We start from the raw sequence: 20,854 nt of genomic DNA, 5'->3' as shown, positions 1-20,854 counted from the left end.
AAAACGCTAGAGAAGCAGAATGCATGACACTTGCTAAGAAGAAGATAAATGTGGCAAAGTACAAAGTACTATAACTGTACTGGTCTGTTACGCCCCTGTCTAGGGGGTCAGGGTGCAACATACAAAGATAAATTAGCATGTTCCCTCTCCGATCCCCAAACCAAAATCCAGAATCGAGATGTTCCAACAGAATGATATTTATTTTAAACGAAAGAAAGTGTCAAACAAAACATGACACTACAACTCAGGGCGAACCAAGGCCAACATAATAAACAAAATAAGCCATTTCCCACAGAAAGTGCTAGCTAGCCTGATAGAAATAAACAAACCAAAAGATAGTCGCTAACCCTAACTCCCTATAATGTGAAAACAAGAGAAAACAATCAAAAGAAAAATGGCAGTCCACCCCTACAGATTTAATACTATTTACAAAATATACAATTTATAAACAAAACCACGGCACAAAACCTAACAATTCAAAAATGCTAAATAAGATTTGGAAACTAAGAACAGCAAACAGGTGCTGCTGCCAGAAAGAGCCTCGCTAGCTGTTGGGAACCGTACTTTTAAAACTCCAGGAAGTGTAGGATTGACCAATCAGCTTCCTGTACTTCCCCCAAATCCGGCCAATCAGGCAGGGCACCTATAAGAACAAGAAAATAAAAACAACACATATGGCCATGACCGTAACATGGTCTACTAGTAATGAAGCACGATGGTTGACAAACCAATAAAGTAGCAAAACAGCAATGAAAGAACAAAATTTGATGAAAATATAGAACAATTTCTATGAATAAATAGGCAGTAACACCAGCTTGTGCTGCCCGTAAACCCAAGCAAAAAAGCTTACAGCACCTGGTATTCCCAGGCGGTCTTCCTACCAAGTACTAACCAGGCCCGGCCGTATTTGGCTGCCGAGATCGGACGAGATCGGGCGCTCAGAGAGCGGTGTGGCCGGAAGCTGCATTTGACATCATCAACAGCTCTTAAAAACGCTGGAGAAGCAGAATGCATGACACTTGCTAAGAAGAAGATAAATGTGGCAAAGTACAAAGTACTATAACTGTACTGGTCTGTTACGCCCCTGTCTAGGGGGTCAGGGTGCAACATACAAAGATAAATTAGCATGTTCCCTCTCCGATCCCCAAACCAAAATCCAGAATCGAGATGTTCCAACAGAATGATATTTATTTTAAACGAAAGAAAGTGTCAAACAAAACATGACACTACAACTCAGGGCGAACCAAGGCCAACATAATAAACAAAATAAGCCATTTCCCACAGAAAGTGCTAGCTAGCCTGATAGAAATAAACAAACCAAAAGATAGTCGCTAACCCTAACTCCCTAATGTGAAAACAAGAGAAAACAATCAAAAGAAAATGGCAGTCCACCCCTACAGATTTAATACTATTTACAAAATATACAATTTATAAACAAAACCACGGCACAAAACCTAACAATTCAAAAATGCTAAATAAGATTTGGAAACCAAGAACAGCAAACAGGTGCTGCTGCCAGAAAGAGCCTCGCTAGCTGTTGGGAACCGTACTTTTAAAACTCCAGGAAGTGTAGGATGGACCAATCAGCTTCCTGTACTTCCCCCAAATCCGGCCAATCAGGCAGGGCACCTATAAGAACAAGAAAATAAAAACAACACATATGGCCAGGACCGTAACATGGTCTACTAGTAATGAAGCACGATGGTTGACAAACCAATAAAGTAGCAAAACAGCAATGAAAGAACAAAATTTGATGAAAATATAGAACAATTTCTATGAATAAATAGGCAGTAACACCAGCTTGAGCTGCCCGTAAACCCAAGCAAAAAAGCTTACAGCACCTGGTATTCCCAGGCGGTCTTCCTACCAAGTACTAACCAGGCCCGGCCCTATTTGGCTGCCGAGATCGGACGAGATCGGGCGCTTAGAGAGCGGTTTGGCCGTAACATGCATTTGATATCATCAACAGCTCTTAAAAACGCTAGAGAAGCAGAATGCATGACACTTGCTAAGAAGAAGATAAATGTGGCAAAGTACAAAGTACTATAACTGTACTGGTCTGTTACGCCCCTGTCTAGGGGGTCAGGGTGCAACATACAAAGATAAATTAGCATGTTCCCTCTCCGATCCCCAAACCAAAATCCAGAATCGAGATGTTCCAACAGAATGATTTTTATTTTAAACGAAAGGAAGTGTCAAACAAAACATGACACTACAACTCAGGGCGAACCAAGGCCAACATAATGAACAAAATAAGCCATTTCCCACAGAAAGTGCTAGCTAGCCTGATAGAAATAAACAAACCAAAAGATAGTCGCTAACCCTAACTCCCTAATGTGAAAACAAGAGAAAACAATCAAAAGAAAATGGCAGTCCACCCCTACAGATTTAATACTATTTACAAAATATACAATTTATAAACAAAACCACGGCACAAAACCTAACAATTCAAAAATGCTAAATAAGATTTGGAAACCAAGAACAGCAAACAGGTGCTGCTGCCAGAAAGAGCCTCGCTAGCTGTTGGGAACCGTACTTTTAAAACTCCAGGAAGTGTAGGATGGACCAATCAGCTTCCTGTACTTCCCCCAAATCCGGCCAATCAGGCAGGGCACCTATAAGAACAAGAAAATAAAAACAACACATATGGCCAGGACCGTAACATGGTCTACTAGTAATGAAGCACGATGGTTGACAAACCAATAAAGTAGCAAAACAGCAATGAAAGAACAAAATTTGATGAAAATATAGAACAATTTCTATGAATAAATAGGCAGTAACACCAGCTTGAGCTGCCCGTAAACCCAAGCAAAAAAGCTTACAGCACCTGGTATTCCCAGGCGGTCTTCCTACCAAGTACTAACCAGGCCCGGCCCTATTTGGCTGCCGAGATCGGACGAGATCGGGCGCTTAGAGAGCGGTTTGGCCGTAACATGCATTTGATATCATCAACAGCTCTTAAAAACGCTAGAGAAGCAGAATGCATGACACTTGCTAAGAAGAAGATAAATGTGGCAAAGTACAAAGTACTATAACTGTACTGGTCTGTTACGCCCCTGTCTAGGGGGTCAGGGTGCAACATACAAAGATAAATTAGCATGTTCCCTCTCCGATCCCCAAACCAAAATCCAGAATCGAGATGTTCCAACAGAATGATATTTATTTTAAACGAAAGAAAGTGTCAAACAAAACATGACACTACAACTCAGGGCGAACCAAGGCCAACATAATAAACAAAATAAGCCATTTCCCACAGAAAGTGCTAGCTAGCCTGATAGAAATAAACAAACCAAAAGATAGTCGCTAACCCTAACTCCCTATAATGTGAAAACAAGAGAAAACAATCAAAAGAAAAATGGCAGTCCACCCCTACAGATTTAATACTATTTACAAAATATACAATTTATAAACAAAACCACGGCACAAAACCTAACAATTCAAAAATGCTAAATAAGATTTGGAAACTAAGAACAGCAAACAGGTGCTGCTGCCAGAAAGAGCCTCGCTAGCTGTTGGGAACCGTACTTTTAAAACTCCAGGAAGTGTAGGATGGACCAATCAGCTTCCTGTACTTCCCCCAAATCCGGCCAATCAGGCAGGGCACCTATAAGAACAAGAAAATAAAAACAACACATATGGCCATGACCGTAACATGGTCTACTAGTAATGAAGCACGATGGTTGACAAACCAATAAAGTAGCAAAACAGCAATGAAAGAACAAAATTTGATGAAAATATAGAACAATTTCTATGAATAAATAGGCAGTAACACCAGCTTGAGCTGCCCGTAAACCCAAGCAAAAAAGCTTACAGCACCTGGTATTCCCAGGCGGTCTTCCTACCAAGTACTAACCAGGCCCGGCTCTATTTGGCTGCCGAGATCGGACGAGATCGGGCGCTTAGAGAGCGGTGTGGCCGTAAGCTGCATTTGACATTATCAACAGCTCTTAAAAACGCTAGAGAAGCAGAATGCATGACACTTGCTAAGAAGAAGATAAATGTGGCAAAGTACAAAGTACTATAACTGTACTGGTCTGTTAAGCCCCTGTCTAGGGGGTCAGGGTGAAACATACAAAGATAAATTTGCATGTTCCCTCTCCGATCCTCAAACCAAAATCCAGGATTGAGATGTTCCAACAGAATGATATTTATTTTAAACGAAAGAAAGTGTCAAACAAAACATGACACTACAACTCAGGGCGAACCAAGGCCAACATAATAAACAAAATAAGCCATTTCCCACAGAAAGTACTAGCTAGCCTGATAGAAATAAACAAACCAAAAGATAGTCGCTAACCCTAACTCCCTAATGTGAAAACAAGAGAAAACAATCAAAAGAAAATGGCAGTCCACCCCTACAGATTTAATACTATTTACAAAATATACAATTTATAAACAAAACCACGGCACAAAACCTAACAATTCAAAAATGCTAAATAAGATTTGGAAACCAAGAACAGCAAACAGGTGCTGCTGCCAGAAAGAGCCTCGCTAGCTGTTGGGAACCGTACTTTTAAAACTCCAGGAAGTGTAGGATGGACCAATCAGCTTCCTGTACTTCCCCCAAATCCGGCCAATCAGGCAGGGCACCTATAAGAACAAGAAAATAAAAACAACACATATGGCCAGGACCGTAACATGGTCTACTAGTAATGAAGCACGATGGTTGACAAACCAATAAAGTAGCAAAACAGCAATGAAAGAACAAAATTTGATGAAAATATAGAACAATTTCTATGAATAAATAGGCAGTAACACCAGCTTGAGCTGCCCGTAAACCCAAGCAAAAAAGCTTACAGCACCTGGTATTCCCAGGCGGTCTTCCTACCAAGTACTAACCAGGCCCGGCCCTATTTGGCTGCCGAGATCGGACGAGATCGGGCGCTCATAGAGCGGTGTGGCCGGAAGCTGCATTTGACATCATCAACAGCTCTTAAAAACGCTGGAGAAGCAGAATGCATGACACTTGCTAAGAAGAAGATAAATGTGGCAAAGTACAAAGTACTATAACTGTACTGGTCTTTTACGCCCCTGTCTAGGGGGTCAGGGTGAAACATACAAAGATAAAATTTGCATGTTCCCTCTCCGATCCCCAAACTAAAATCCAGGATTGAGATGTTCCAACAGAATGATATTTATTTTAAACGAAAGAAAGTGTCAAACAAAACATGACACTACAACTCAGGGCGAACCAAGGCCAACATAATAAACAAAATAAGCCATTTCCCACAGAAAGTGCTAGCTAGCCTGATAGAAAGAAACAAACCAAAAGACAGTCGCTAACCCTAACTCCCTAATGTGAAAACAAGAGAAAACAATCAAAAGAAAAATGGCAGTCCACCCCTACAGATTTAATACTATTTACAAAATATACAATTTATAAACAAAACCACGGCACAAAACCTAACAATTCAAAAATGCTAAATAAGGTTTAGAAACCAAGAAAAGCAATCAGGTGCTGATGCCAGAAAGAGCCTCGCTAGCTGTTGGGAACCATACTTTTAAAACTCCAGGAAGTGTAGGATGGACCAATCAGCTTCCTGTACTGCCCCCCAATCCAGCCAATCAGGCAGGGCACCTATAAGAACAAGAAAATAAAAACAACACATATGGCCAGGACCGTAACATGGTCTACTAGTAATGAAGCACGATGGTTGGCAAACCAATAAAGTAGCAAAACAGCAATGAAAGAACAAAATTTGATGAAAATATAGAACAATTTCTATGAATAAATAGGCAGTAACACCAGCTTGTGCTGCCCGTAAAACCAAGCAAAAAAGCTTACAGCACCTGGTATTCCCAGGCGGTCGTCCTACCAAGTACTAACCAGGCCCGGCTCTATTTGGCTGCCGAGATCGGACGAGATCGGGCGCTTAGAGAGCGGTGTGGCCGTAAGCTGCATTTGATATCATCAACAGCTCTTAAAAACGCTGGAGAAGCAGAATGCATGACACTTGCTAAGAAGAAGATAAATGTGGCAAAGTACAAACTACTATAACTGTACTGGTCTGTTACGCCCCTTTCTAGGGGGTCAGGGTGCAACATACAAAGATAAATTAGCATGTTCCCTCTCCGATCCCCAAACCAAAATCCAGGATCGAGATGTTCCAACAGAATGATATTTATTTTAAACGAAAGAAAGTGTCAAACAAAACATGACACTACAACTCAGGGCGAACCAAGGCCAACATAATAAACAAAATAAGCCATTTCCCACAGAAAGTGCTAGCTAGCCTGATAGAAAGAAACAAACCAAAAGACAGTCGCTAACCCTAACTCCCTAATGTGAAAACAGTCCAAAGAAAATGGCAGTTCACCCCTACAGATTTAATACTATTTACAAAATATACAATTTATAAACAAAACCACGGCACAAAACCTAACAATTCAAAAATGCTAAATAAGGTTTGGAAACCAAGAACAGCAAACAGGTGCTGCTGCCAGAAAGAGCCTCGCTAGCTGTTGGGAACCGTACATTTAAAACTCCAGGAAGTGTAGGATGGACCAATCAGCATCCTGTACTTCCCCCAAATCCGGCCAATCAGGCAGGGCACCTATAAGAACAACAAAATAAAAACAACACATATGGCCAGGACCGTAACATGGTCTACTAGTAATGAAGCACGATGGTTGACAAACCAATAAAGTAGCAAAACAGCAATGAAAGAACAAAATTTGATGAAAATATAGAACAATTTCTATGAATAAATAGGCAGTAACACCAGCTTGAGCTGCCCGTAAACCCAAGCAAAAAAGCTTACAGCACCTGGTATTCCCAGGCGGTCTTCCTACCAAGTACTAACCAGGCCCGGCCCTATTTGGCTGCCGAGATCGGACGAGATCGGGCGCTCAGAGAGCGGTGTGGCCGTAAGCTGCATTTGACATCATCAACAGCTCTTAAAAACGCTGGAGAAGCAGAATGCATGACACTTGCTAAGAAGAAGATAAATGTGGCAAAGTACAAAGTACTATAACTGTACTGGTCTGTTACGCCCCTGTCTAGGGGGTCAGGGTGCAACATACAAAGATAAATTAGCATGTTCCCTCTCCGATCCCCAAACCAAAATCCAGAATCGAGATGTTCCAACAGAATGATATTTATTTTAAACGAAAGAAAGTGTCAAACAAAACATGACACTACAACTCAGGGCGAACCAAGGCCAACATAATAAACAAAATAAGCCATTTCCCACAGAAAGTGCTAGCTAGCCTGATAGAAAGAAACAAACCAAAAGACAGTCGCTAACCCTAACTCCCTAATGCGAAAACAAGAGAAAACAATCAAAAGAAAAATGGCAGTCCACCCCTACAGATTTAATACTATTTACAAAATATACAATTTATAAACAAAACCACGGCACAAAACCTAACAATTCAAAAATGCTAAATAAGGTTTGGAAACCAAGAACAGCAAACAGGTGCTGCTGCCAGAAAGAGCCTCGCTAGCTGTTGGGAACCGTACTTTTAAAACTCCAGGAAGTGTAGGATGGACCAATCAGCTTCCTGTACTTCCCCCAAATCCGGCCAATCAGGCAGGGCACCTATAAGAACAAGAAAATAAAAACAACACATATGGCCAGGACCGTAACATGGTCTACTAGTAATGAAGCACGATGGTTGACAAACCAATAAAGTAGCAAAACAGCAATGAAAGAACAAAATTTGATGAAAATATAGAACAATTTCTATGAATAAATAGGCAGTAACACCAGCTTGTGCTGCCCGTAAACCCAAGCAAAAAAGCTTACAGCACCTGGTATTCCCAGGCGGTCTTCCTACCAAGTACTAACCAGGCCCGGCCCTATTTGGCTGCTGAGATCGGACGAGATCGGGCGCTCAGAGAGCGGTGTGGCCGTAAGCTGCATTTGACATCATCAACAGCTCTTAAAAACGCTGGAGAAGCAGAATGCATGACACTTGCTAAGAAGAAGATAAATGTGGCAAAGTACAAAGTACTATAACTGTACTGGTCTGTTACGCCCCTGTCTAGGGGGTCAGGGTGCAACATACAAAGATAAATTAGCATGTTCCCTCTCCGATCCCCAAACCAAAATCCAGAATCGAGATGTTCCAACAGAATGATATTTATTTTAAACGAAAGAAAGTGTCAAATAAAACATGACACTACAACTCAGGGCGAACCAAGGCCAACATAATAAACAAAATAAGCCATTTCCCACAGAAAGTGCTAGCTAGCCTGATAGAAATAAACAAACCAAAAGATAGTCGCTAACCCTAACTCCTTAATGTGAAAACAAGAGAAAACAATCAAAAGAAAAATGGCAGTCCACCCCTACAGATTTAATACTATTTACAAAATATACAATTTATAAACAAAACCACGGCACAAAACCTAACAATTCAAAAATGCTAAATAAGATTTGGAAACTAAGAACAGCAAACAGGTGCTGCTGCCAGAAAGAGCCTCGCTAGCTGTTGGGAACCGTACTTTTAAAACTCCAGGAAGTGTAGGATGGACCAATCAGCTTCCTGTACTTCCCCCAAATCCGGCCAATCAGGCAGGGCACCTATAAGAACAAGAAAATAAAAACAACACATATGGCCATGACCGTAACATGGTCTACTAGTAATGAAGCACGATGGTTGACAAACCAATAAAGTAGCAAAACAGCAATGAAAGAACAAAATTTGATGAAAATATAGAACAATTTCTATGAATAAATAGGCAGTAACACCAGCTTGAGCTGCCCGTAAACCCAAGCAAAAAAGCTTACAGCACCTGGTATTCCCAGGCGGTCTTCCTACCAAGTACTAACCAGGCCCGGCTCTATTTGGCTGCCGAGATCGGACGAGATCGGGCGCTTAGAGAGCGGTGTGGCCGTAAGCTGCATTTGACATTATCAACAGCTCTTAAAAACGCTAGAAAAGCAGAATGCATGACACTTGCTAAGAAGAAGATAAATGTGGCAAAGTACAAAGTACTATAACTGTACTGGTCTGTTACGCCCCTGTCTAGGGGGTCAGGGTGAAACATACAAAGATAAATTTGCATGTTCCCTCTCCGATCCTCAAACCAAAATCCAGGATTGAGATGTTCCAACAGAATGATATTTATTTTAAACGAAAGAAAGTGTCAAACAAAACATGACACTACAACTCAGGGCGAACCAAGGCCAACATAATAAACAAAATAAGCCATTTCCCACAGAAAGTGCTAGCTAGCCTGATAGAAATAAACAAACCAAAAGATAGTCGCTAACCCTAACTCCCTAATGTGAAAACAAGAGAAAACAATCAAAAGAAAATGGCAGTCCACCCCTACAGATTTAATACTATTTACAAAATATACAATTTATAAACAAAACCACGGCACAAAACCTAACAATTCAAAAATGCTAAATAAGATTTGGAAACCAAGAACAGCAAACAGGTGCTGCTGCCAGAAAGAGCCTCGCTAGCTGTTGGGAACCGTACTTTTAAAACTCCAGGAAGTGTAGGATGGACCAATCAGCTTCCTGTACTTCCCCCAAATCCGGCCAATCAGGCAGGGCACCTATAAGAACAAGAAAATAAAAACAACACATATGGCCAGGACCGTAACATGGTCTACTAGTAATGAAGCACGATGGTTGACAAACCAATAAAGTAGCAAAACAGCAATGAAAGAACAAAATTTGATGAAAATATAGAACAATTTCTATGAATAAATAGGCAGTAACACCAGCTTGAGCTGCCCGTAAACCCAAGCAAAAAAGCTTACAGCACCTGGTATTCCCAGGCGGTCTTCCTACCAAGTACTAACCAGGCCCAGCCCTATTTGGCTGCCGAGATCGGACGAGATCGGGCGCTTAGAGAGCGGTGTGGCCGTAACATGCATTTGATATCATCAACAGCTCTTAAAAACGCTAGAGAAGCAGAATGCATGACACTTGCTAAGAAGAAGATAAATGTGGCAAAGTACAAAGTACTATAACTGTACTGGTCTGTTACGCCCCTGTCGAGGGGGTCAGGGTGAAACATACAAAGATAAATTTGCATGTTCCCTCTCCGATCCCCAAACCAAAATCCAGGATTGAGATGTTTCAACAGAATGATATTTATTTTAAACGAAAGAAAGTGTCAAACAAAACATGACACTACAACTCAGGGCGAACCAAGGCCAACATAATAAACAAAATAAGCCATTTCCCACAGAAAGTGCTAGCTAGCCTGATAGAAAGAAACAAACCAAAAGACAGTCGCTAACCCTAACTCCCTAATGCGAAAACAAGAGAAAACAATCAAAAGAAAAATGGCAGTCCACCCCTACAGATTTAATACTATTTACAAAATATACAATTTATAAACAAAACCACGGCACAAAACCTAACAATTCAAAAATGCTAAATAAGGTTTGGAAACCAAGAACAGCAAACAGGTGCTGCTGCCAGAAAGAGCCTCGCTAGCTGTTGGGAACCGTACTTTTAAAACTCCAGGAAGTGTAGGATGGACCAATCAGCTTCCTGTACTTCCCCCAAATCCGGCCAATCAGGCAGGGCACCTATAAGAACAAGAAAATAAAAACAACACATATGGCCAGGACCGTAACATGGTCTACTAGTAATGAAGCACGATGGTTGACAAACCAATAAAGTAGCAAAACAGCAATGAAAGAACAAAATTTGATGAAAATATAGAACAATTTCTATGAATAAATAGGCAGTAACACCAGCTTGTGCTGCCCGTAAACCCAAGCAAAAAAGCTTACAGCACCTGGTATTCCCAGGCGGTCTTCCTACCAAGTACTAACCAGGCCCGGCCCTATTTGGCTGCTGAGATCGGACGAGATCGGGCGCTCAGAGAGCGGTGTGGCCGTAAGCTGCATTTGACATCATCAACAGCTCTTAAAAACGCTGGAGAAGCAGAATGCATGACACTTGCTAAGAAGAAGATAAATGTGGCAAAGTACAAAGTACTATAACTGTACTGGTCTGTTACGCCCCTGTCTAGGGGGTCAGGGTGCAACATACAAAGATAAATTAGCATGTTCCCTCTCCGATCCCCAAACCAAAATCCAGAATCGAGATGTTCCAACAGAATGATATTTATTTTAAACGAAAGAAAGTGTCAAACAAAACATGACACTACAACTCAGGGCGAACCAAGGCCAACATAATAAACAAAATAAGCCATTTCCCACAGAAAGTGCTAGCTAGCCTGATAGAAATAAACAAACCAAAAGATAGTCGCTAACCCTAACTCCCTAATGTGAAAACAAGAGAAAACAATCAAAAGAAAATGGCAGTCCACCCCTACAGATTTAATACTATTTACAAAATATACAATTTATAAACAAAACCACGGCACAAAACCTAACAATTCAAAAATGCTAAATAAGATTTGGAAACCAAGAACAGCAAACAGGTGCTGCTGCCAGAAAGAGCCTCGCTAGCTGTTGGGAACCGTACTTTTAAAACTCCAGGAAGTGTAGGATGGACCAATCAGCTTCCTGTACTTCCCCCAAATCCGGCCAATCAGGCAGGGCACCTATAAGAACAAGAAAATAAAAACAACACATATGGCCAGGACCGTAACATGGTCTACTAGTAATGAAGCACGATGGTTGACAAACCAATAAAGTAGCAAAACAGGAATGAAAGAACAAAATTTGATGAAAATATAGAACAATTTCTATGAATAAATAGGCAGTAACACCAGCTTGAGCTGCCCGTAAACCCAAGCAAAAAAGCTTACAGCACCTGGTATTCCCAGGCGGTCTTCCTACCAAGTACTAACCAGGCCCGGCCCTATTTGGCTGCCGAGATCGGACGCTTAGAGAGCGGTGTGGCCGTAACATGCATTTGACATCATCAACAGCTCTTAAAAACGCTAGAGAAGCAGAATGCATGACACTTGCTAAGAAGAAGATAAATGTGGCAAAGTACAAAGTACTATAACTGTACTGGTCTGTTACGCCCCTGTCTAGGGGGTCAGGGTGAAACATACAAAGATAAATTTGCATGTTCCCTCTCCGATCCCCAAACCAAAATCCAGGATTGAGATGTTCCAACAGAATGATATTTATTTTAAACGAAAGAAAGTGTCAAACAAAACATGACACTACAACTCAGGGCGAACCAAGGCCAACATAATAAACAAAATAAGCCATTTCCCACAGAAAGTGCTAGCTAGCCTGATAGAAATAAACAAACCAAAAGATAGTCGCTAACCCTAACTCCCTAATGTGAAAACAAGAGAAAACAATCAAAAGAAAATGGCAGTCCACCCCTACAGATTTAATACTATTTACAAAATATACAATTTATAAACAAAACCACGGCACAAAACCTAACAATTCAAAAATGCTAAATAAGATTTGGAAACCAAGAACAGCAAACAGGTGCTGCTGCCAGAAAGAGCCTCGCTAGCTGTTGGGAACCGTACATTTAAAACTCCAGGAAGTGTAGGATGGACCAATCAGCTTCCTGTACTTCCCCCAAATCCGGTCAATCAGGCACGGCACCTATAAGAACAAGAAAATAAAAACAACACATATGGCCAGGACCGTAACATGGTCTACTAGTAATGAAGCACGATGGTTGACAAACCAATAAAGTAGCAAAACAGCAATGAAAGAACAAAATTTGATGAAAATATAGAACAATTTCTATGAATAAATAGGCAGTAACACCAGCTTGAGCTGCCCGTAAACCCAAGCAAAAAAGCTTACAGCACCTGGTATTCCCAGGCGGTCTTCCTACCAAGTACTAACCAGGCCCAGCCCTATTTGGCTGCCGAGATCGGACGAGATCGGGCGCTTAGAGAGCGGTGTGGCCGTAACATGCATTTGATATCATCAACAGCTCTTAAAAACGCTAGAGAAGCAGAATGCATGACACTTGCTAAGAAGAAGATAAATGTGGCAAAGTACAAAGTACTATAACTGTACTGGTCTGTTACGCCCCTGTCTAGGGGGTCAGGGTGAAACATACAAAGATAAATTTGCATGTTCCCTCTCCGATCCCCAAACCAAAATCCAGGATTGAGATGTTCCAACAGAATGATATTTATTTTAAACGAAAGAAAGTGTCAAACAAAACATGACACTACAACTCAGGGCGAACCAAGGCCAACATAATAAACAAAATAAGCCATTTCCCACAGAAAGTGCTAGCTAGCCTGATAGAAAGAAACAAACCAAAAGACAGTCGCTAACCCTAACTCCCTAATGCGAAAACAAGAGAAAACAATCAAAAGAAAAATGGCAGTCCACCCCTACAGATTTAATACTATTTACAAAATATACAATTTATAAACAAAACCACGGCACAAAACCTAACAATTCAAAAATGCTAAATAAGGTTTGGAAACCAAGAACAGCAAACAGGTGCTGCTGCCAGAAAGAGCCTCGCTAGCTGTTGGGAACCGTACTTTTAAAACTCCAGGAAGTGTAGGATGGACCAATCAGCTTCCTGTACTTCCCCCAAATCCGGCCAATCAGGCAGGGCACCTATAAGAACAAGAAAATAAAAACAACACATATGGCCAGGACCGTAACATGGTCTACTAGTAATGAAGCACGATGGTTGACAAACCAATAAAGTAGCAAAACAGCAATGAAAGAACAAAATTTGATGAAAATATAGAACAATTTCTATGAATAAATAGGCAGTAACACCAGCTTGTGCTGCCCGTAAACCCAAGCAAAAAAGCTTACAGCACCTGGTATTCCCAGGCGGTCTTCCTACCAAGTACTAACCAGGCCCGGCCCTATTTGGCTGCTGAGATCGGACGAGATCGGGCGCTCAGAGAGCGGTGTGGCCGTAAGCTGCATTTGACATCATCAACAGCTCTTAAAAACGCTGGAGAAGCAGAATGCATGACACTTGCTAAGAAGAAGATAAATGTGGCAAAGTACAAAGTACTATAACTGTACTGGTCTGTTACGCCCCTGTCTAGGGGGTCAGGGTGCAACATACAAAGATAAATTAGCATGTTCCCTCTCCGATCCCCAAACCAAAATCCAGAATCGAGATGTTCCAACAGAATGATATTTATTTTAAACGAAAGAAAGTGTCAAACAAAACATGACACTACAACTCAGGGCGAACCAAGGCCAACATAATAAACAAAATAAGCCATTTCCCACAGAAAGTGCTAGCTAGCCTGATAGAAATAAACAAACCAAAAGATAGTCGCTAACCCTAACTCCCTAATGTGAAAACAAGAGAAAACAATCAAAAGAAAATGGCAGTCCACCCCTACAGATTTAATACTATTTACAAAATATACAATTTATAAACAAAACCACGGCACAAAACCTAACAATTCAAAAATGCTAAATAAGATTTGGAAACCAAGAACAGCAAACAGGTGCTGCTGCCAGAAAGAGCCTCGCTAGCTGTTGGGAACCGTACTTTTAAAACTCCAGGAAGTGTAGGATGGACCAATCAGCTTCCTGTACTTCCCCCAAATCCGGCCAATCAGGCAGGGCACCTATAAGAACAAGAAAATAAAAACAACACATATGGCCAGGACCGTAACATGGTCTACTAGTAATGAAGCACGATGGTTGACAAACCAATAAAGTAGCAAAACAGCAATGAAAGAACAAAATTTGATGAAAATATAGAACAATTTCTATGAATAAATAGGCAGTAACACCAGCTTGAGCTGCCCGTAAACCCAAGCAAAAAAGCTTACAGCACCTGGTATTCCCAGGCGGTCTTCCTACCAAGTACTAACCAGGCCCGGCCCTATTTGGCTGCCGAGATCGGACGAGATCGGGCGCTTAGAGAGCGGTGTGGCCGTAACATGCATTTGACATCATCAACAGCTCTTAAAAACGCTAGAGAAGCAGAATGCATGACACTTGCTAAGAAGAAGATAAATGTGGCAAAGTACAAAGTACTATAACTGTACTGGTCTGTTACGCCCCTGTCTAGGGGGTCAGGGTGAAACATACAAAGATAAATTTGCATGTTCCCTCTCCGATCCTCAAACCAAAATCCAGGATTGAGATGTTCCAACAGAATGATATTTATTTTAAACGAAAGAAAGTGTCAAACAAAACATGATACTACAACTCAGGGCGAACCAAGGCCAACATAATAAACAAAATAAGCCATTTCCCACAGAAAGTGCTAGCTAGCCTGATAGAAATAAACAAACCAAAAGATAGTCGCTAACCCTAACTCCCTAATGTGAAAACAAGAGAAAACAATCAAAAGAAAATGGCAGTCCACCCCTACAGATTTAATACTATTTACAAAATATACAATTTATAAACAAAACCACGGCACAAAACCTAACAATTCAAAAATGCTAAATAAGATTTGGAAACCAAGAACAGCAAACAGGTGCTGCTGCCAGAAAGAGCCTCGCTAGCTGTTGGGAACCGTACTTTTAAAACTCCAGGAAGTGTAGGATGGACCAATCAGCTTCCTGTACTTCCCCCAAATCCGGCCAATCAGGCAGGGCACCTATAAGAACAAGAAAAAAAAAACAACACATATGGCCAGGACCGTAACATGGTCTACTAGTAATGAAGCACGATGGTTGACAAACCAATAAAGTAGCAAAACAGCAATGAAAGAACAAAATTTGATGAAAATATAGAACAATTTCTATGAATAAATAGGCAGTAACACCAGCTTGAGCTGCCCGTAAACCCAAGCAAAAAAGCTTACAGCACCTGGTATTCCCAGGCGGTCTTCCTACCAAGTACTAACCAGGCCCGGCCCTATTTGGCTGCCGAGATCGGACGAGATCGGGCGCTTAGAGAGCGGTTTGGCCGTAACATGCATTTGATATCATCAACAGCTCTTAAAAACGCTAGAGAAGCAGAATGCATGACACTTGCTAAGAAGAAGATAAATGTGGCAAAGTACAAAGTACTATAACTGTACTGGTCTGTTACGCCCCTGTCTAGGGGGTCAGGGTGCAACATACAAAGATAAATTAGCATGTTCCCTCTCCGATCCCCAAACCAAAATCCAGAATCGAGATGTTCCAACAGAATGATATTTATTTTAAACGAAAGAAAGTGTCAAACAAAACATGACACTACAACTCAGGGCGAACCAAGGCCAACATAATAAACAAAATAAGCCATTTCCCACAGAAAGTGCTAGCTAGCCTGATAGAAATAAACAAACCAAAAGATAGTCGCTAACCCTAACTCCCTATAATGTGAAAACAAGAGAAAACAATCAAAAGAAAAATGGCAGTCCACCCCTACAGATTTAATACTATTTACAAAATATACAATTTATAAACAAAACCACGGCACAAAACCTAACAATTCAAAAATGCTAAATAAGATTTGGAAACTAAGAACAGCAAACAGGTGCTGCTGCCAGAAAGAGCCTCGCTAGCTGTTGGGAACCGTACTTTTAAAACTCCAGGAAGTGTAGGATGGACCAATCAGCTTCCTGTACTTCCCCCAAATCCGGCCAATCAGGCAGGGCACCTATAAGAACAAGAAAATAAAAACAACACATATGGCCATGACCGTAACATGGTCTACTAGTAATGAAGCACGATGGTTGACAAACCAATAAAGTAGCAAAACAGCAATGAAAGAACAAAATTTGATGAAAATATAGAACAATTTCTATGAATAAATAGGCAGTAACACCAGCTTGAGCTGCCCGTAAACCCAAGCAAAAAAGCTTACAGCACCTGGTATTCCCAGGCGGTCTTCCTACCAAGTACTAACCAGGCCCGGCTCTATTTGGCTGCCGAGATCGGACGAGATCGGGCGCTTAGAGAGCGGTGTGGCCGTAAGCTGCATTTGACATTATCAACAGCTCTTAAAAACGCTAGAGAAGCAGAATGCATGACACTTGCTAAGAAGAAGATAAATGTGGCAAAGTACAAAGTACTATAACTGTACTGGTCTGTTAAGCCCCTGTCTAGGGGGTCAGGGTGAAACATACAAAGATAAATTTGCATGTTCCCTCTCCGATCCTCAAACCAAAATCCAGGATTGAGATGTTCCAACAGAATGATATTTATTTTAAACGAAAGAAAGTGTCAAACAAAACATGACACTACAACTCAGGGCGAACCAAGGCCAACATAATAAACAAAATAAGCCATTTCCCACAGAAAGTGCTAGCTAGCCTGATAGAAATAAACAAACCAAAAGATAGTCGCTAACCCTAACTCCCTAATGTGAAAACAAGAGAAAACAATCAAAAGAAAATGGCAGTCCACCCCTACAGATTTAATACTATTTACAAAATATACAATTTATAAACAAAACCACGGCACAAAACCTAACAATTCAAAAATGCTAAATAAGATTTGGAAACCAAGAACAGCAAACAGGTGCTGCTGCCAGAAAGAGCCTCGCTAGCTGTTGGGAACCGTACTTTTAAAACTCCAGGAAGTGTAGGATGGACCAATCAGCTTCCTGTACTTCCCCCAAATCCGGCCAATCAGGCAGGGCACCTATAAGAACAAGAAAATAAAAACAACACATATGGCCAGGACCGTAACATGGTCTACTAGTAATGAAGCACGATGGTTGACAAACCAATAAAGTAGCAAAACAGCAATGAAAGAACAAAATTTGATGAAAATATAGAACAATTTCTATGAATAAATAGGCAGTAACACCAGCTTGAGCTTCCCGTAAACCCAAGCAAAAAAGCTTACAGCACCTGGTATTCCCAGGCGGTCTTCCTACCAAGTACTAACCAGGCCCGGCCCTATTTGGCTGCCGAGATCGGACGAGATCGGGCGCTTAGAGAGCGGTGTGGCCGTAACATGCATTTGATATCATCAACAGCTCTTAAAAACGCTAGAGAAGCAGAATGCATGACACTTGCTAAGAAGAAGATAAATGTGGCAAAGTACAAAGTACTATAACTGTACTGGTCTGTTACGCCCCTGTCTAGGGGGTCAGGGTGAAACATACAAAGATAAATTTGCATGTTCCCTCTCCGATCCCCAAACCAAAATCCAGGATTGAGATGTTCCAACAGAATGATATTTATTTTAAACGAAAGAAAGTGTCAAACAAAACATGACACTACAACTCAGGGCGAACCAAGGCCAACATAATAAACAAAATAAGCCATTTCCCACAGAAAGTGCTAGCTAGCCTGATAGAAAGAAACAAACCAAAAGACAGTCGCTAACCCTAACTCCCTAATGCGAAAACAAGAGAAAACAATCAAAAGAAAAATGGCAGTCAACCCCTACAGATTTAATACTATTTACAAAATATACAATTTATAAACAAAACCACGGCACAAAACCTAACAATTCAAAAATGCTAAATAAGGTTTGGAAACCAAGAACAGCAAACAGGTGCTGCTGCCAGAAAGAGTCTCCCTAGCTGTTGGGAACCGTACTTTTAAAACTCCAGGAAGTGTAGGATGGACCAATCAGCTTCCTGTACTTCCCCCAAATCCGGCCAATCAGGCAGGGCACCTATAAGAACAAGAAAATAAAAACAACACATATGGCCAGGACCGTAACATGGTCTACTAGTAATGAAGCACGATGGTTGACAAACCAATAAAGTAGCAAAACAGCAATGAAAGAACAAAATTTGATGAAAATATAGAACAATTTCTATGAATAAATAGGCAGTAACACCAGCTTGTGCTGCCCGTAAACCCAAGCAAAAAAGCTTACAGCACCTGGTATTCCCAGGCGGTCTTCCTACCAAGTACTAACCAGGCCCGGCCCTATTTGGCTGCCGAGATCGGACGAGATCGGGCGCTCATAGAGCGGTGTGGCCGGAAGCTGCATTTGACATCATCAACAGCTCTTAAAAACGCTGGAGAAGCAGAATGCATGACACTTGCTAAGAAGAAGATAAATGTGGCAAAGTACAAAGTACTATAACTGTACTGGTCTTTTACGCCCCTGTCTAGGGGGTCAGGGTGCAACATACAAAGATAAATTAGCATGTTCCCTCTCCGATCCCCAAACCAAAATCCAGAATCGAGATGTTCCAACAGAATGATATTTATTTTAAACGAAAGAAAGTGTCAAACAAAACATGACACTACAACTCAGGGCGAACCAAGGCCAACATAATAAACAAAATAAGCCATTTCCCACAGAAAGTGCTAGCTAGCCTGATAGAAAGAAACAAACCAAAAGACAGTCGCTAACCCTAACTCCCTAATGCGAAAACAAGAGAAAACAATCAAAAGAAAAATGGCAGTCCACCCCTACAGATTTAATACTATTTACAAAATATACAATTTATAAACAAAACCACGGCACAAAACCTAACAATTCAAAAATGCTAAATAAGGTTTGGAAACCAAGAACAGCAAACAGGTGCTGCTGCCAGAAAGAGCCTCGCTAGCTGTTGGGAACCGTACTTTTAAAACTCCAGGAAGTGTAGGATGGACCAATCAGCTTCCTGTACTTCCCCCAAATCCGGCCAATCAGGCAGGGCACCTATAAGAACAAGAAAATAAAAACAACACATATGGCCAGGACCGTAACATGGTCTACTAGTAATGAAGCACGATGGTTGACAAACCAATAAAGTAGCAAAACAGCAATGAAAGAACAAAATTTGATGAAAATATAGAACAATTTCTATGAATAAATAGGCAGTAACACCAGCTTGTGCTGCCCGTAAACCCAAGCAAAAAAGCTTACAGCACCTGGTATTCCCAGGCGGTCTTCCTACCAAGTACTAACCAGGCCCGGCCCTATTTGGCTGCTGAGATCGGACGAGATCGGGCGCTCAGAGAGCGGTGTGGCCGTAAGCTGCATTTGACATCATCAACAGCTCTTAAAAACGCTGGAGAAGCAGAATGCATGACACTTGCTAAGAAGAAGATAAATGTGGCAAAGTACAAAGTACTATAACTGTACTGGTCTGTTACGCCCCTGTCTAGGGGGTCAGGGTGCAACATACAAAGATAAATTAGCATGTTCCCTCTCCGATCCCCAAACCAAAATCCAGAATCGAGATGTTCCAACAGAATGATATTTATTTTAAACGAAAGAAAGTGTCAAATAAAACATGACACTACAACTCAGGGCGAACCAAGGCCAACATAATAAACAAAATAAGCCATTTCCCACAGAAAGTGCTAGCTAGCCTGATAGAAATAAACAAACCAAAAGATAGTCGCTAACCCTAACTCCCTAATGTGAAAACAAGAGAAAACAATCAAAAGAAAAATGGCAGTCCACCCCTACAGATTTAATACTATTTACAAAATATACAATTTATAAACAAAACCACGGCACAAAACCTAACAATTCAAAAATGCTAAATAAGATTTGGAAACTAAGAACAGCAAACAGGTGCTGCTGCCAGAAAGAGCCTCGCTAGCTGTTGGGAACCGTACTTTTAAAACTCCAGGAAGTGTAGGATGGACCAATCAGCTTCCTGTACTTCCCCCAAATCCGGCCAATCAGGCAGGGCACCTATAAGAACAAGAAAATAAAAACAACACATATGGCCATGACCGTAACATGGTCTACTAGTAATGAAGCACGATGGTTGACAAACCAATAAAGTAGCAAAACAGCAATGAAAGAACAAAATTTGATGAAAATATAGAACAATTTCTATGAATAAATAGGCAGTAACACCAGCTTGAGCTGCCCGTAAACCCAAGCAAAAAAGCTTACAGCACCTGGTATTCCCAGGCGGTCTTCCTACCAAGTACTAACCAGGCCCGGCTCTATTTGGCTGCCGAGATCGGACGAGATCGGGCGCTTAGAGAGCGGTGTGGCCGTAAGCTGCATTTGACATTATCAACAGCTCTTAAAAACGCTAGAAAAGCAGAATGCATGACACTTGCTAAGAAGAAGATAAATGTGGCAAAGTACAAAGTACTATAACTGTACTGGTCTGTTACGCCCCTGTCTAGGGGGTCAGGGTGAAACATACAAAGATAAATTTGCATGTTCCCTCTCC

At 41.2% G+C, this 20,854-nt stretch overlaps 20 pseudogenes; all 20 read right to left on the bottom strand.

Annotated features, from left to right (window-relative positions):
* Positions 1-843: 843 nt before the first annotated feature.
* On the bottom strand, positions 844-962 carry LOC137110819 (5S ribosomal RNA; annotated as a pseudogene).
* An 867-nt stretch (positions 963-1,829) lies between these two features.
* On the bottom strand, positions 1,830-1,948 carry LOC137110581 (5S ribosomal RNA; annotated as a pseudogene).
* An 867-nt stretch (positions 1,949-2,815) lies between these two features.
* LOC137110580 (5S ribosomal RNA) lies at positions 2,816-2,934 on the bottom strand (annotated as a pseudogene).
* An 870-nt stretch (positions 2,935-3,804) lies between these two features.
* Positions 3,805-3,923, bottom strand: LOC137111183 (5S ribosomal RNA; annotated as a pseudogene).
* An 867-nt stretch (positions 3,924-4,790) lies between these two features.
* On the bottom strand, positions 4,791-4,909 carry LOC137110252 (5S ribosomal RNA; annotated as a pseudogene).
* Positions 4,910-5,778: 869 nt separating this feature from the next.
* Positions 5,779-5,897, bottom strand: LOC137111305 (5S ribosomal RNA; annotated as a pseudogene).
* Positions 5,898-6,754: 857 nt separating this feature from the next.
* On the bottom strand, positions 6,755-6,873 carry LOC137110189 (5S ribosomal RNA; annotated as a pseudogene).
* An 868-nt stretch (positions 6,874-7,741) lies between these two features.
* Positions 7,742-7,860, bottom strand: LOC137110616 (5S ribosomal RNA; annotated as a pseudogene).
* Positions 7,861-8,728: 868 nt separating this feature from the next.
* LOC137111182 (5S ribosomal RNA) lies at positions 8,729-8,847 on the bottom strand (annotated as a pseudogene).
* Positions 8,848-9,714: 867 nt separating this feature from the next.
* Positions 9,715-9,833, bottom strand: LOC137110355 (5S ribosomal RNA; annotated as a pseudogene).
* Positions 9,834-10,701: 868 nt separating this feature from the next.
* LOC137110615 (5S ribosomal RNA) lies at positions 10,702-10,820 on the bottom strand (annotated as a pseudogene).
* Positions 10,821-12,663: 1,843 nt separating this feature from the next.
* Positions 12,664-12,782, bottom strand: LOC137110354 (5S ribosomal RNA; annotated as a pseudogene).
* An 868-nt stretch (positions 12,783-13,650) lies between these two features.
* Positions 13,651-13,769, bottom strand: LOC137110614 (5S ribosomal RNA; annotated as a pseudogene).
* Positions 13,770-14,636: 867 nt separating this feature from the next.
* LOC137110502 (5S ribosomal RNA) lies at positions 14,637-14,755 on the bottom strand (annotated as a pseudogene).
* An 867-nt stretch (positions 14,756-15,622) lies between these two features.
* On the bottom strand, positions 15,623-15,741 carry LOC137110578 (5S ribosomal RNA; annotated as a pseudogene).
* Positions 15,742-16,611: 870 nt separating this feature from the next.
* Positions 16,612-16,730, bottom strand: LOC137111181 (5S ribosomal RNA; annotated as a pseudogene).
* Positions 16,731-17,597: 867 nt separating this feature from the next.
* LOC137110501 (5S ribosomal RNA) lies at positions 17,598-17,716 on the bottom strand (annotated as a pseudogene).
* An 868-nt stretch (positions 17,717-18,584) lies between these two features.
* On the bottom strand, positions 18,585-18,703 carry LOC137110251 (5S ribosomal RNA; annotated as a pseudogene).
* Positions 18,704-19,571: 868 nt separating this feature from the next.
* On the bottom strand, positions 19,572-19,690 carry LOC137110612 (5S ribosomal RNA; annotated as a pseudogene).
* Positions 19,691-20,558: 868 nt separating this feature from the next.
* On the bottom strand, positions 20,559-20,677 carry LOC137111180 (5S ribosomal RNA; annotated as a pseudogene).
* Positions 20,678-20,854: the final 177 nt, after the last annotated feature.

Source organism: Channa argus, unplaced genomic scaffold (assembly GCF_033026475.1).
Source record: "Channa argus isolate prfri unplaced genomic scaffold, Channa argus male v1.0 Contig009, whole genome shotgun sequence".
NCBI lineage: Eukaryota > Metazoa > Chordata > Actinopteri > Anabantiformes > Channidae > Channa > Channa argus.
This window is presented reverse-complemented; position numbering and strand designations above follow the sequence as displayed.